Consider the following 16,306-nt stretch of genomic DNA (forward strand, 5'->3'; position numbering starts at 1 on the left):
TAATTCCCAAACCAAATAACGCACTTGGAGGGGAAATGGATATTACACATGCAAAAAGAAAAGCCGGCGATTTTTACACTTTCCAGGCAACAAAAGATTACCCCTAATTGTGAAGGGGGAGGGGTCCGTGCCGGTGAGGGAGGCAGCCGCTGCTGGGAAGCAGGGAGGCCAGCTTCCAGGCGGGGTTTTTTTTTCTCTCTCTGCACATGTGTGAGAGTGGACCACCAGGAACTGCTTAACCCGGGGTTGGTCCTGTTTAGGCAACAGGGAAAGCGTGGTTATTGTTGTTGATATCTTAAAGGAAATGGCAAGTTACTTAATTATAAGGTTGGATCTCCCTTGCCAGAGGGACCCCCTCCAAACCTGAAACTGTACACATCCTGTTGCACAAATGTCCCCTACATTCCTGGACGGGAATGACCTTGGTGGGTCTGGGAGTGTGTGAGTTCCTCTGAAAGGCATTCGTGTGCCTTTCTCAATGTTCTGCTCGCTTAAGTCGATCCCTAAATTAGACCTTGAAAGCAGCGGAAGTTCCCAGGCAGCCGGGAGGGAGAACGCCACAGAACCCACTGTGTAATCCTGGCCAGGTCTGGGCACAGGCTGCCTCCTGGGCTCTCCAAATGCCATGGAAATGAAGGCTGGACGCCCCCTCCTGTGCCTCTGGTCTCCCCTTGTCCTCTGCTGCCAAAGGGAAAAAGCCCTTTGGGGCCACAGGAGGCCCCTGCAGGGGTCCCAGGCTAAATGAGGGGGCAGAATGAGAGCTCCACAGGGAGAAGGCCACGGCAGGAGGAAGCGGCAGACTTGGGGCAATGCCCCTGCGCAGGGGCTATGGGCCCCAGGGCAGCCTCCCTCAGGACCCCACAGCCAAGCCCACCTGAACCAGGCAGCATGGCCCACATTAGAGCCAGAAGCCTCCAGCTTTTACCCCCGTGCATCAGGACAGTGACAGAGTCACGGAAGATTATTTCTGTCTTTTGCAAAGATGCTTCTATTAGTAGGTGAGTAATGACATCTTGGCCTCAAGAAGGCCTGATGCTTTCATATAATGCTTCTGGGTCTTTATTTTGTGTACATTCAACACCATGAGGAGGAGTTAGAGAGGAGGTACTGGTCTGTTTATTGAGAGAGAGAGAGAGAGAGAGAGAGAGAGAGAGAGAGAGAGAGAGAGAGAGAGCAACGAGGAGCGGCAGAGTGACCGAGACTCGCTTCCAGGTTCTGTCTCCAGGCCTGGAAGAGGAGGGGTGGGCGGCCCTGTAACACTTCAGCTACAAAAGATTTTTCTTTCTGACCCCCGCCCCCACCTCCCCCACCCCGCCCATGAAACTCAGCCTAAGAACTCTCATCCCCCAGCTTCCATCTATTCCTGGCTCCTGAAGGCCATCTGAAACTCATTAGCTGCTTGAAATGATTGTCACGGGAGCTCTTGATGGAGAACAAGAAAGGGAGAGGGATACTTTTAAAGGACAGCAATCGGGACCCAAATGCTGGCAGATGTTTGGAAACCTGGCTGTTGAGGAGGGGCCTCCCAGAGGTGTGGGGACCAGCTCCTCAGCCTGACCCTGGCCCGGCTCCCACCTCCCCACGTCTTTGTTTCTGGGCAGCTCCTGGAGCCCAGGCTGGATAAGTCGGCTGTTTTCTGGTCTCCCTCACCAAGGAGGAAAGATCAGCGGTCCTGGGATATGCTACAGCCAATTCAGAGAACAGCTGTGGTAGTCACTTGATTCATTGCCAACTGCCGCTTAATTCCTGTGCTTTGTAGATGAAGTGATGTTCTGTTTGTCATAACAAAATCATAAAATATAAAAAAAGTTGAAATTATGAGAGCATACAATATTAAAATCACAGAATGAAAAAAATTGCAGAATGAAGAATCTTAGAATTATAGACTCTTCAAAATATAGAATAATAATAAAAAAGAACCCATGCATCGTAGGATGTTAGAAACCCAGAATACAGAGGGTGCCAAAAAATGTATACACATTTTAAGAAAGGAACAAAACTATATTAAAATTGTAATACCCAATATATACTGATAACAAAAGATGAATACAAGTCATGTTTGACTTCTGTAATTACAAGAGGTGTTCAAAGTGGTTACCATCAGCATAATTATAATACAGGATTTTTTTTTTTTTCTTAAAATGTGTATATATATTTTTGGCACCCTCTGTATTAAAATCATAGACTCTTAGAATTCTTGAATAAATGACTTAGAGAATCACAGAAATGTTTCCAATTCTTAGTAGCATAAAGAAGAATTATGGAATTTTAGGGTTATGGAATCAGAATTCTTGAATACAAGAATTGTAGAGCATTAGAAATATAGAAAAATTCATAGATATCCAGAATCATGGTCTCTTAGAATCATAGAACACAAGAATGGTAGAATGTTAGAATACTAAATTAAGGAAATGTTGAATGATATAATCTTAGAATCACAGACTATTAGTATCATGGAATGGTAGAATTAGAGAACCGTAGACTTCTACAATCATAGCAGTTTATAATTATAGACTCATTGGATTACAGGCGCTTAGAATCACAAAATATTAGAATCAGAGAGTGTCTGTTTTGTCAGAGAAGTATAGGATCTACGAATTATAGAATTGTGGAATTATAGGCTTTTAAACATAGCCTTGAAGAATTTCAGAGGCAAAAAGGGATTTAGAGGTCATTTGGCCTCAGTCCTGGCCCAGCCGAAATCTTCATCTTAGACTTTTCACACACACACACACACACACACACACACGCACACTCCACAGTCCCTTGGCAATCCTGCACTTATGTCTAGACAACACGGTTTCATTTGATGATTCTCTATATCTCCTGGAGCTGATGACCTTCTTTTCTGTTCCCTTCTCATCAATACAATTTCCTACCACCCTGTTTTTCTAAGGGACCGTTTGCTTTTCTTTCTACAAGTCACCCAGCATCTTAATTCTCCATGCTTGTGCCCTGAGGGACAAGACTATTTCAATGATTAACATATTAGATGAAGCTTTGATCCCTTTGAGGCACAGGAGAAACAGGACAGACTTGTCTGTCTGTGTGTATGAGTGTGTCTGTGGTCTCTGTCCCAGAAACAGCAACAGATGGGCCCAGATATGTACCTACACTGTCCATTCCTTCTGGAAGGATGTGGAAAACACATCTGAGGCTGAGATATGCCTAGCCTGGCATATCTAGGTAAGGGGAGATTGGAAACTATAAACACTTTATGCTTATTTATTTTATGATTCTCCTGGGCTGGGGTTTACACAAATCGGACAACATGTGGATTAGATAATTTCCTGAGAATTAACAGCCCCTGATTGTTATCAGTCTTGAGGGTGATGGAAGCTGGGTTGATGAGGATGGTTCAGTGATAAGTTGATGATGTTATCATGTCCTCGTTGGGGTTCATCACCCACCATAAATCCCCAAGGGGGACAGTATACAGAGTGCACGGAGATGGATGGTAACACTCTGGATTCTATTACAACGTTTGGAATAAACCAACAGCAAAACACCCAGCTTCAGAGTCACCCTGGTACTTGAGAAAACGTTCACTTTCTAGTGAATTCATCCCAAACTCTGTAAAAGGACTACGCAGATATAAACAATTTAAATATGGAATCTCCTGCTTTTTATTCAAGCACCATAAAGACGGGATCTGTGCAGTGGCCGCTTAAATACGAGGCTGTCTTCCTCAAAAGATCTTTTCTCTGGCTCAGCTCACACACAGAACCTCCCAGACCTGTGTTCACCTAAAGTGCCCCAAGATTCCTTAGGAATGGGGCCACTCAGGTTAGAAATGCTAAGAGACTGTGCAAGTCTTCCCACAGGTGAAATCTGTAAACAATCCCTTTCACCAATTTCAAATCTTTTCTTGAAAGCCAATTTAGTTTAGAAACCACAAAGCCCCCAAACTAAATCACAGTGCTCAACTGGTTCTGGAAACACCATTTTGATGGAGCCAAGATTTTTCCAAAACTGCAATGCCTCTCTGAGAGGCAGAGCGTGGTGGGCTCCAGGCACACTAGCCCAGGCCTCTCTGTGATGCTGTGTGCTTTTAGGCAAGTAGACCTCCTCTCTGGGCCATAGTAGTCCCACTGATAGATAGGAAGTTGGATCAAATAATCTAAAGGTGGGAGCAAAAATATTAGAAACAGGAAAAAAAACAATTTGGCTTTGTTTCCATTTTGTGAGTTGAATTTCAAATTAGTCAGGCCAATGTTTCTATTTATTCTTGAGGCAGTTCAACTAAAAATTGCTGTTTTCATGGCTCTAGGTTTTGATTTCAGATGCTAAACAACAAAACTCTGACCCAGACTTCCTTGACTCCTGACTGCGGCTTTTGTACAACACATATTTTCAGTGGTGTGGCATGTTGGGTTAACATGAGTGACACACACCGTTGCCCTCTCAATTCTGAAAGAAATGGCATGGACATAAGTTAAGGGGATCTCAAACTGGGTGTCATTGTGTGGCTCTCAGTTTCCTCATCTGTAAAATGGGGAGGGGATGGAGGCAGGGAGAAATCTAGATAGTATCTTCCTGCTCCGGAGCAAAGCATGAGTTTCAGAGGCCCCAGCCCTGCTTCTAAACAAGGCTGTTGGGGACATTGTACCTTGTTGCATCAGCAGCCCCTCTGGGGCCACCCTGCTGATAATGATGATGGGAGGGGTTGGGCCGAGAGAAATGAAGGGCCTTCACAAAGGGGACAATGGCAAAACCCCCATTTGTGGACAAGTCCCTTTCACTGGAAGCTTGAAAGGCCAAGGAGGAGGTCGGCAGGGTGAATGAGGCAGAGAGAGTGAGCTGCCTTGTTGCGGCCCCATTGAAAGTCCATGGACCCATCAGCAATGAAAGGAAGTGAGTTAAAAGAACAAGTGAGGGGGTTGTGCCCGGGGCCTGGTGATCCCCTCACACAGACATCGGACAGGACTGCAGGGCTCAGGCCATGTGGAGAGCCAGGCAGGCAGGGCTGCCCAGCAGGGCTGAGGGGGCCAGGCAGCTGGGTAGTTTGCCAGTCCTCAGTTGGGCTTTCTTCTTTCTTGAAGCCCAATTTTTTAACATATGACAATACTGCACGTCCTCTCGTGGTGGATTGGGGTGGGATTTATGGTTGGAACCTTTGAGACTGGATCTCTCTGAAAGACCAGTGTTGCCGGTAAGGTTGAGAGGTGGGGTTGGTGTTAGCTGGTTTGATTGCAGGGCTCAGACCAGTCTATTTGGCCAAAATATCCTGCTGGGAAAAGACAGCCTTCAAGAAACTGCCTGAGTCCCACAGCTGGTCACTATGGACAAATAGCCAGTCAGTTCATTCAACAGTAGGTCAGTTTACACAAACAATGGGTGAGTCCAACCAAAATAGTCAGTTCGGTTATAAAATTATAAAAATGTTATAAAAATGGTCGGGGAAAAAAGGTGATAGAAAAACAACAATAACAGTTAAGTTTTTAAAAAAGTAACTTCCTTGGCTGTTATATGAGGAAAGAACCAACCAGGTCACCAGCTCAACTGCTCAGTCTTGTCCAGACAGTTGATGACTTAGCAGGTTGGGAAGTGGAAACGTTGAGGAATGGTCCTTTGCTCCAGTCCAGGACGTTTACGACCATGGATTTCCCACTGTTCTGCCCTCATAGAAACCCAGGTGATTATTCCCCCATGGGAGGAATATTCTAGATTCTTCCAGAGGGCTGCCGAGGGGTACCTGGAGCTTCCATGGGCATTTTCCTGTGACCCCACTACCATCCTGGTCCTAGTTGTGTTAACTGCATTAAAACAAACAAACAAAAAGAATTCAAACAAAGCAAAACAAAGACCTCTCAATTTATAAACAACATTTCTCTGTTAACAGGTTAGGTAAAATAGGGGATATGCTAACTTTCCCTCTTAGGGGAAGTAAGGAAAGGAACCATGGAAAGAAGCATACAGGAGGAGAAGAAAAAAGGAATAGGGAAGGAATCGTGGACTTTGCACATGTGGAGCGCTTTGCAGTTAGAACATACTATGCAGCGTATTTTGTATCCATTAATTCATAACTATCCTTTGATAATTGTGCCAGTTTGAAAGATGAGGACACCCAGGTCCAGAGCAGTGAAGTAACTTTGCACATGTGCCCACAGCCAGTTGATGGTGGAGCTGGGATTGAGACCGGGTCTCCCGCCCCTTGTCAGTCTCAGAATTATAACATTGTTAGAACTGCTGGGAGTCATATGGTCTCATCCTTCTTTGTAGTGGTGAGGAAAGGAAGTTCGGACAGAGGAGCCCAGAGTTCTTACCAAGAGTGCACAGTAGTTTAAGAGGTTCTCCGTTTTCTGAGCTGAATGTCCCTTCATGGGAGAAAGTTCTTCTTTGTGTCTAACCAGACTCTCTCCTGCTGCAGGGCTCCTCCTTGTGGCTAGTCTCTGGAGGTAAGTCTGCCGGTATGCAGAGCCTGAGAGTGGGCTGGAGGGGCCCTCTTCCCCTGAAGTGGCAGAGGGTCTGGATGGTGGAGGAGAGCCCAGAGGGCCGTCTCTGTGTTTGGTGAATAAACATTGAAGTCGAATTGCTGGCCTGTCATTCTGCAGCCTTTCAGCTAGTGAGAGGCCAGGTAGGCCGAGGCAGTCCCCGCAGGTGGCAAATGAAGAGGCTGGGCCTGGGGGCCTGGGGTCTAAGCAGGCCCCCCGCTCTGGACAGCCAGTAGAGTCAGCCGTTGCAGGCCACGAAATTTCGCACCTTTGAAAGGCTCCAGAGCGGCCCACAGAAAAATAAACCATTCCTCCCATCCGTGGCAGGCCGGCCATCCTCAGGGGCTCCCCATCATGCACATGGAAACCCTGTAAAAGGGCCCAGTGTTTCCTTTTCCACTCCCCGAAAGGATGCGTGTTGAGCCTCGTGAGGAAGGCTGGGTTGGGCGAGAGTGTTTTATCCACAGCCAGTGAGGCCTGGTTCCAGCCCCACTTCCCCTGGGATAAGCCACCTTGGCTCTCTGAGCCTTGGTTTACACACCTGGAAAACAGGAATAAAAATACTTTCCTTAGAGTTTTCTTTTGCGTGTGTTTGATGGTGAAATAAGGCATACATGTGAGAGCACTTAGCAGATAGTAGGTGCTTTGTCAATGTCTTCTTCCTTCTCTTACTATCCACAGAACCTAGAGCAAGTCTGCTATTTCCTCTCAGAGCCTCAGTTCCCTCCTCTGTGAAGTGGGGTTACTTCTTACATAGTCGGGATTAAATGAGACAAAGGGTTATCACATTCCTGGCACACAGAAGATTCTCTAGTAGTAGTTTCCTTCTCTCTTCTTCCTGTTCTCCCTCCCATTTTAGTCTCAGGTGCATCATCTCACACATGGGAATGGTAATGACCCTCCTGTAGAGAATGCTATGAGGATAAACGCAGGGCCACAAGCACTTGAGGAGCCGCAATGCCACAGAACTAGGAGAGAGACTAGATCCCAAGACACTTTGAATGTGAGCAGGAGGGATGCCAAGGTTATTAATAACAAGTCTCACACTAGGCATGGCTCTGGCCTCACTGAAATGGTTCAGGCAGGAAAGCTGGGAGCCTTGAGAACAAAGGGAGGTCCTTGCTGCCTGTCGGCACCAAGGAGGGCTTCCTGGAAGAGTGCTCTGTCCAATACTATGGAGCTTAGTCTTTCTGTCCAGGTTCAGTTTGTTGCAAATGCTTGAAGGCCAGACTACTGCTGGCTCCCAGCAAGTTGAGAGACACCCCCAGAAGTGCCGTTGTTCTTCCACTTGGGCTTTTTATTGCTGAAAGGAGACAGAAGTAGGACTGAGAGGTGGGCGAACACAAGAGTAGATCCCAGGGTGAGCTCTCTAGCCACAGAGCTGTCTCCGGAGGTAGTGTGCTCCCTGTCACAACAGATGTCGAGCAGCGGCTGGAGGACTCTGTGACAGGTACAGAAGAGGGGCTATGGTCCTGGCTGAGTGGTAGGATGATCTGAGAGCCAGGCTTTGGGGTCAGGTACACCTGGGCTCAGTTCTGGCTTTGCAGTTCAACCCTGAGTGACTTTGGGTTAGTCTCGTAACCTTGGTAAAGTCCCAGTTTCTTCAGATATAAATTGGCAGTAATTCCTACTTCAAAGAGTCATTTTGGAGGTAATGCACATAAAGCATTTAGCACAGTGTCAAACCTGTGGCTCCCTCTGTAGCAGCTGAAAGTCTAAGATCTGACAGGCCAAAATTTGTAGGGGTTAAGATCCTATACTTTGAGGTTTCTGAAATTATAGTAGATTGAGTCCACTTATTTAACAGAACACTTACATAATGCTTACCCTGTGCCAAATAATTGTCTAGGGTCTTTACAAATATTCACTCACTTAATCCTTGCAACAACCCTAGGAGATTGGTACTGTTATTGCCCGCAATTTATGGATAAGAAATTGAGGCAGAGAGAAAGTTTAAGTAACCTGCCGCCAGTCACACAGCTGAAGAAATGGTGGAGGTGAGTCTGGACTCTGGTTCCAGTCTCTGCACATTCTAAGACCACAAACCACTCCATGTTCCTAAGGTTCCAGAGAATTTAACATTATGGGGCTTCTATTAAAGAATGAGAAGGTTCTAGAACAGGAGTTGGCAAACTTTTTCTGTGAAGGGCCAGATAGTAAATATTTTAGGCTTTACAGGCCATAATGTCTCTGTCAGGACTATCCAAATCTGCTGTTGTAGCCAATAGCGAAATGAATGGGCATGGCTGTTTCCAATAAAACTTTATTCATAAAAATAGGTGGCAAGCGGATTTGGCTTGTGGGCTGTAGTTAGTTAACTGCTGTTCTTGAGACACAGCTCATGCATCTTCTGCTCTGCTGAGCACCTGCTGGGGGCTCCCTTCAGGGCTGAGTCTCTAGGGAGCCCAGCTCTGTCCCCACTTTGGAGAGGCAGAGGGGCCTGGGATGGCCAGAGCAGCTCCCGGGGTGTGGGTACCTCTGAGTGTGGCTCTCTCTTTCTGTCCTAGAGAGGCTGTTGAAAAGGCTCCTCTCTCCAGCAGCGGGGACTCATTACTCACCGGCTGGAAAACAATGTTAATTTTCCCTAAGCGGAAAGCAGCAGCACTTGTGAGCCAGAGCTCATTTTGCTGCATGAATATTTATGGCATGTCCCCTAATTAAGCCCAGAAATAAAATTTACCCTGCTCACGGAGGCCACGGAAGACTGTAAGGCTGTGTCAGGAACTAGCCTCTTGTTCCTGTGGAGTAGGGTTGTCAATGAAACATTTGTGTCCAGAGCCACTTGGCCAGGGCCAGCGTCCACAGGAGGGGTGGGGGTGGGCGTTCTCTGGAAGGTCAAGCACGCTTGGTGTGGTCACTTGCTGGTGTAGCGGGATGACTGGGTCACCTTGCTAAGCCACGGCGGGTGGTTATTGTCTCAGAAGCTGTTGTCCCAGATCTGCATGGGGTGACACAGGTGACTCAAGGCCAGAACTCTGACAATATTCTTTTCCATTTTGTCAGTTATTTCAAAACTGGGCCTTAAAGTTCACTTTAGTGGCAATAACTCAGAGAGGGAGAGCCCCTAGCTGGGAGCTGGGTTTGAATTCCTCCTGACCAGCTCTCTCTGCCTCAGTTCCCCCATAGTCATAATGAAGGAGGAAATCCCGAGAATCATGGGAGGTGATGAAAGAGAAAGCTTTTGGGGAAGTGGTTCCCACCACAGTTTGGGGTTCCCTTACCTCCAGGCCCTCCGTCTCTTAAACCCAGGAGCTGAGGAAAGCCAGCTCTGTCCAGCGCAGTAAACCTGAGGGGTTCCGGAAACCATAAATCTTGGCTTTTCTTTGAGGAGTCCTATCTCCAGAGACCCGCTCGGGCCCTCATATCCTCTTCCGTGGAGCCAATAAACCAAGCAAATACCATAAAGCTCCTGACCCCAGGCTGAGCCTTGAGGGTCAGAGTCAGACCTGGAGTTAAGAGGCAAGGGTTTTAGAACACGACCAAGTTGAACATGAGTCTTCCCCCTTTCCTTTTCAGAATGGAACTTGCCTTTGATTGTCTCTTCTGTCATCCTTTCAATTAGTGTCCTCTTTAAATGTTTCACAGCCCCTGAGAGATCCATCTGATGCTCTGCCTTCCCTACCCCCCAGGCTGCTGGGCAGACTGGGCTAGGAGGATGCTTTCCTAAGGTGGGTCCAGGTGTGGAATGGTCCCAAGGCTTTGGCAATCAGCACACCTTGTAAATTTGAAAGTCAACAAGATGTGGAAGCAGGGGAGACCCCTAGGCGGAGAGGAGGAAGTAGGGCGGTGGTGGTGGGGATGGGTCAGTCAAGTGCCTTCTGCCTCCCCTGAGGCTGGGCCTGCCCCACCCCTGGGAGCCCCAGGACTTCTGCTCTCACTCTCCTGCCTTCACATACTGAGCTCAGATCTGATCACAACAGCCCAATAACCTGGATCCTGAAGGGGCCTGAGAGGGCTTCTGTCTCACACCCTCTCACAACAGATAAGGAGGCTGCAAATAAGGGGAGGGCCTTATCCAGGTCAATGTCAAGGCAGGTGTAGGGGCAGTAACAGTGGGCAAGGTCAGGAGACCTGGACTCTGATTCTTGTCTTGGCTGAGCCCAGACCCTAGTCATACACTGTGACCCTGCCACAGGTTGTTGCTTTATTTTCTAACCTACAGGTCACCATGGAGGTGGCAGGAAGGATCACAGCTTCCTATGGCCCATCTCAACTGCAAGAACCACTAACTACTATTTACACCCAGGATACCATCTTCACAGAACAAGGATGCCGCACTCTTACTGGTTTGAAGGTGGATGCAAGGGGCCCTTTAGAACACCTTCGCTGAGGTATGACTTTGGGAAAAGTCACTTTACTTCTCTGGCTTCAGTTTCCTCATCTCTACAAGGGGAATTGCAATACCTCCCTTGCCTATCCTCACAGCTTCTTATGAGGGTCAAATGAGAAACTGATTATGAAGGTGCTTTGTTAGCATGTGTTAGAATGTGTTTACATATGAGAGAATAAGCAGTAAAGACATCCCTGTTGTTTTTGTCATTATTTGATGTTTGTTGTCCTTCCTGGCTAGCCAGAGGATCTTGTGTCCTCTGGAGACCTAGGCCCAGGAGCCAGTTCGGCCTGGAAAGGGGCCAAGAGGAGGCTGGGAGTCCTGCCGAGGCCCGTGCAGGGCCTAGAAGACTTAGGGAGCTGCAGAGTTAGATGGCTGAGCACTTTGTCCTTCTTCAGGTCCAAGCCTGTTAGCTGGAACTATGGCACCCGCACAGCTGACACCTCCTTAGTGCACCATTTGGTGCTAAGACAGGCTCACGAGTGAGCTCAAGGGACCTGGGTACCCAGGTTTGGGCTCTGCCTCCGCCCGGTCCCACAAAACTCCCCACTCTCTGCCCTAGAGGCCGCACGAGGCTCTGTGGGTCTTGGACACCAGGTCCCTATCCCTAAACACCCTCCTCATTTCCATCAGCTCAAGAGTTTGGGGATGAAAATGTAATCCACATACTTTTAATTCATTTGCATTAAAGCCATCACAAAGCTTTGTAAGAGCCATTTGTGCTTGTGTGCTCTTGGGGGATCTTAGCCATCTCAGGCCTTGTCCTCCTCTCAGGGAAAACAAAATCGTACTGCTCCAGGAGTAAACAACCCAAAACCTTCCGCATTTGCTTATCCCACTGACCTCATCACAATTGGAAATGAGAGGCCCAAGTCAGTCTGCCTTGGAGCTCAGCAAACCCTTATGCCTGGCAATTAAAGCTCTCCATGATTTGCCCCATGCTATCTTTTTTTTTTTTTTTTAAAGATTTTATTGGGGAAGGAGAACAGGACTTTACTGAGGAACAGTGTGTACTTCCGGGACTTTTTCAAGTCAAGTTGTCCTTTCAATCTTAGTTGTGGAGGGCGCAGCTCAGCTCCAAGCCCAGTTGCCGTTGTTAGTTGCAGGGGGCGCTGCCCACCATCCCTTGCAGGAGTTGAGGAATCGAACTGGCAACCTTGTGGTTGAGAGCCCCCGCTCCAACCAACTGAGCCATCTGGCCACCTGGGAGCTGAGTGGCAGCTCATTGACTTCATTCTAGTTGCGGAGGGCGCAGCTCGCTGACCCATGTGAGAATCGAACTTGCAGCCCCGTTGCCTAGAGCTCGCACTCTAACCAACTGAGCCACCCATCTGCCCACCCCATGCTATCTTGATAGCAGACTTTCTCTAGCATCCTATCAGGCAGGTGTATTTGTGGAGGCAGAACCCACCTGGCGTTGATGTTCCTTGCAGCCTCTGTTCATGCTGTTCCCTCTCCCTGACTATGTTTCATCCCTGCTGTTACTGAAATTTTACCCATTCTTTTGAGGCCCAGCTCCAGCCCAACCTCAGCTTTCCCTTGATCATCCTAAATGAAGGAATTTCCGGGTCCTGACATCATAAATGTTCATTGAAGAATGAATAAATGAATGGATGAATGGAATGGATGCATGACAGGGGCTCAGCTGTATATTTTCTTCTTTCTTATCTCTCTTCTAAAATGTGCCAGGCCCAGATTTTGGCACATGCAGAGGCTCAACAAATACCTGAAGGAATGAATGAGTGTGCAGTGAATGAATGGATACGGAATCCCTTTACAGGGCACGTACTATGGGCCAGCTACGGGGCCAGATGCTGGTGTTACAGCTGTGAATAAGGCATGCTTTATCCCCACATGCTCTTATGTTTTAGTTGAGAAGTCAGGCTTACACAGAGAGTTGCACAATCCATTACTTATTTAGCGTGTGCTGTGATAAATGCTATGAGAGAGGAAAATTAGTCAGTAAAGAAGTGAGTAAGTGAGGAAGGAGTGAAGACAGGAATAAGCAAACAGAATGAGGGAGGGAGTGAATATATAAATGAATATCAGGGAGAATGAATGACGGGGTGAAGGAATGATGGATGGAGATTAATCAGTTACGAGGGAAAGAATCCATGCCCCATGACCTGGTGTTTATGGAAACAAGGCCTAGAAGCCCGAGTTGCCCAAAGTCAGCCCCTCTCCTGCTTCCCAGAGGACTGGTCAGCAGGCTGGGCAGGAGAGGCTCCCAAGTCCAGGGAGCCAGTCCTCTGCACGCCGAGGTCAGGACCACTGCCACTAGCTTAGCACCTCCAGAACCGAAAGGGACTCTTAGACAGAGATGAAGACTTTAATGCATAGACTCTCAAGGCCTTCAGGGTCTGATTTTTGCTTAGCACATAGACTGAACCTCAAAGCTTTCACCGTCATACTCAGTACCATACGTATCTTCCACAGTGAGAAGTCAGGCTCAGAGGGAGAGGGGGTCCACCCAGGGCATAGCACCAGTGCCCTGATTTCAAGGTGCCTTAAGGAGTCTTTGCTGGGACTGACAGGCCCCTTATGATCCAGCTCCCTTTTCATCTCTGCCCTCCTCTCCTAATCTTCTCCGCTTCGAGTCCTCCTTTAGCCCCCAGGCCTCCTCCCTATTCCTGGCCTGTGCTGGGCACTGTCCTCCTAGTTCCCTCTGCCGGGGATGTGCCCCCGGACATCTGCAGGGCTGGCCCTTTCACCGCCTTTAGGGCTTTTCTCAAAAGTTGCCCTAAGGCCTTCTGTGGCCACAATGTTTATAATTTCATTCCTGACTCCTCCTTCTGTATCTCCTTCCATTGCTTTAAGTTTTCTTTATAGCACTTATCCTTATCGTACACACTGTCTATTTTTCTTATTTATTTTATTATCTGTTTCTCCCACTAGGATGCAAACTTTAGGAGGGCAGAGATTCTGTATTGCTTTGTTCACTACTGTGTCCCAGCAGCTGGAAGACAGCCTGCCCACAAAATATGTATTGAATGGATAAATATAGCACATTCAATACCAGCTTCTCCTCTCCATCCAAAAGCCACTGCCACCGTCTTTTCTTGCCTGGACACTGCAATAGCCTCTTCTCTGACCCCCAGCCTCTTCTTGACCCCAGCTTCCTCTTTGGCCCAAAGTGAGCTTTCCTTTATGATAAGTATAACTAGTATATAATCCCCCTTCTGGAAACTCTTTACTGTCCCCTCTTTTCTTTCTCTTGATTCTGCCTTTCCTGACTCTGTAAAATAAAGATACAAAATGATAGCCAAGAAGTGTCTGACACGTGGCACACAGTAATTGGCAGTTGCAGTCATCCCTGAAGATACAGGCATCCAGTTGTCCAGTTGGAAGGCGCAATGAGGAGGGAAGGGACTATTTCAGGTGTGGGGAGATGTGTGGGACAGCATGGACCAGCATACAGGGATGGCAGCAGCGTGTCATGAACTGAGGGACCACATAGGAAGTTGGGGTCAGCGTAGGAAGGTTTGGAGGCACTGGGGGAGTAGGAGGGACCAGTGGGAGCCAGATCCACTGGGAGGGCCCAGGGGACCAGGGGGAGGTCCGCAAGGGTGAGGGCATAGACTAAGTCCCCTCCCCAGGCCAGGCTTGCGGCCACACAGATTTCAGCAGGAGAGTCCTGACCACTGGGTGACAGAATTGGTTGGCTCAGATCCCAGAAGGTATTGACTGCCAAACTGAGGATCTTTGCCCCATGCTGCAGGCCATCCAAAACCCCTGTGAATTCCTTCAACAACATTCAACACGTTTTCAAGCACTAAGTAGGAGTCAAGTGCTACAGTGGGCCCTTTCATACGCAGGCTTCAGTGGAATTCTTATAACAATCCTTTGAAATCTGTATTATCGTCCCTATTTTATGTATTGGGAAACTAAAACACAGAAAGTTTGAATAACTTTCCCAGAGATTTGAACCCAGGCCTAGGTGACCTGAAACCTTTGTATCTTTTTATCACCCAGAGGCCTAGCACTCATCAAATGTTTGTTGATCGAATGCAAGAGCAACCCCAACAGCCGAGAGGCTGGTGATATTTAACACCCACTGCAGCCCCTCCCTGGTTCCCAGAGCAGCCTCCACGGCTCCAAGCTGTGAATCGGGCCTACACACAGCCTTGCGTGGACTTGGAAGTCAAGAAGAGAATTCATAGTACTTTGGAAAACACATTTTCTTTTAAGGAAGAATTTTTTGTTTTCATTTCAAACAGCCCTGCCTGGTGACGAGTGGTGAGGAGAGGTGCCCTGTTTTCCATCCCAACACCTATTTCCAGGTGGGGGCAGGGAGGGCTCCAGCCTGAAATGTTATTTCAAAACCTTTCCGGGCCTTGCAGCTCCATTTCCAGGCCACATGCCTCAAAGAAAAGCACGATTTCCCATTACGTTGTGTTGCCCTTTCTGGTCTGAGCACCTTTCAAAGTGGGAAGACCCAGCCTGCTCCAACACTCCCCCGCTCCCTTCCCCCCATAAATAAACTCTCACCGCCTGATGTGGGGCTTAAATAAATAGCCTTGCTGGGCACCCGATGGCCACACTCCTGATAGGCGTGCTTGCCAAGAGCAGCAAACTGAGGTTGCTCCTCCCAGTCCCTCAAGAGATAGAAGACGAAACCGCTGTGATCCAAACGCTCCCTGCCTGCTTTCTGCCCTCTGAGGCACACTCCAAAAAGAAGGCCAGCGAAGTCTTGTCATCTGACAGGGTATAGACAGAGATGGATGACATGCTCCCTGCCAGGGAAGGCCATGTTCAGACACTCCCAGATATCCAGCTGCCACTTTATTAACAGCAAATATCCCCATCTGAACCAGACTGGGAAAGAAAATATTTATGCTTGTCTGTCAGGAGGACTTTCATATTTCTTCTGCGGGAGCCAGTCAGGGTGCTGGTCCAGGGCTGAAGGAGTGTGACTTGTCTGTGGGGATGCTCCAGGCCCTTCTTCAGCCCAGGATTGATATAGATTCCAGGATATCCTCAGGACAGTTCTGGTTGAGCATGAGGGACTTCAGGAGGGATGGATGGATGTGGGAGCCCAGGAGAGGTGGGGCCTGTGCAACCAGAACATTCCCCAGCCCTATTAAACTGTAAATGAGAGAATCTACATGTGGATCCAAATGCACCATTAAATGATCTCATTATTAATTAAAAACACATAGCTGTATTAATCTGAGAAGTGACTTTGTACTGAGAATAACATAATCTTGTATTGTCAGAGAATGCCGGCACTAGAGCTGAGCCTGTCATTTAAGCTGGGCATATATTAAAATCAGTTTATGTCATTACTCTTATCCTGTTCATTATTTTGAACATAAGTTGCAAGCCAATTCTTTAACGTTTTCAGGGATGCCTGTGGATTTGTAGCCTGGGAAGACCGGACACACTCTGGGAGACAGCTGTCCCCAATTACAGTAATTGAGTTATAAGGTGCGAGGCTGAACAAGTCAGGTGGCCTTGGGGAATGGAGGCATTGGCCTTGTGGGCATAGCAGGATCGTTCATGTCCAACCCTGGTGAGGTTCCTCTCTCCCAGCTCTGAGTGC

At 47.9% G+C, this 16,306-nt stretch overlaps 1 long non-coding RNA gene across 1 annotated transcript; it reads left to right on the forward strand.

Annotated features, from left to right (window-relative positions):
* Positions 1-564: 564 nt before the first annotated feature.
* Positions 565-10,973, forward strand: LOC141572367 (uncharacterized). The gene is made up of 2 exons (XR_012497725.2): positions 565-998; positions 10,597-10,973. It is a non-coding gene; the product is annotated as an uncharacterized LOC141572367 (long non-coding RNA).
* Positions 10,974-16,306: the final 5,333 nt, after the last annotated feature.

Source organism: Rhinolophus sinicus, chromosome 14, assembly GCF_057876585.1.
Source record: "Rhinolophus sinicus isolate RSI-liver-muscle chromosome 14, RSI-T2T, whole genome shotgun sequence".
In the NCBI taxonomy this organism is placed as follows: domain Eukaryota; kingdom Metazoa; phylum Chordata; class Mammalia; order Chiroptera; family Rhinolophidae; genus Rhinolophus; species Rhinolophus sinicus.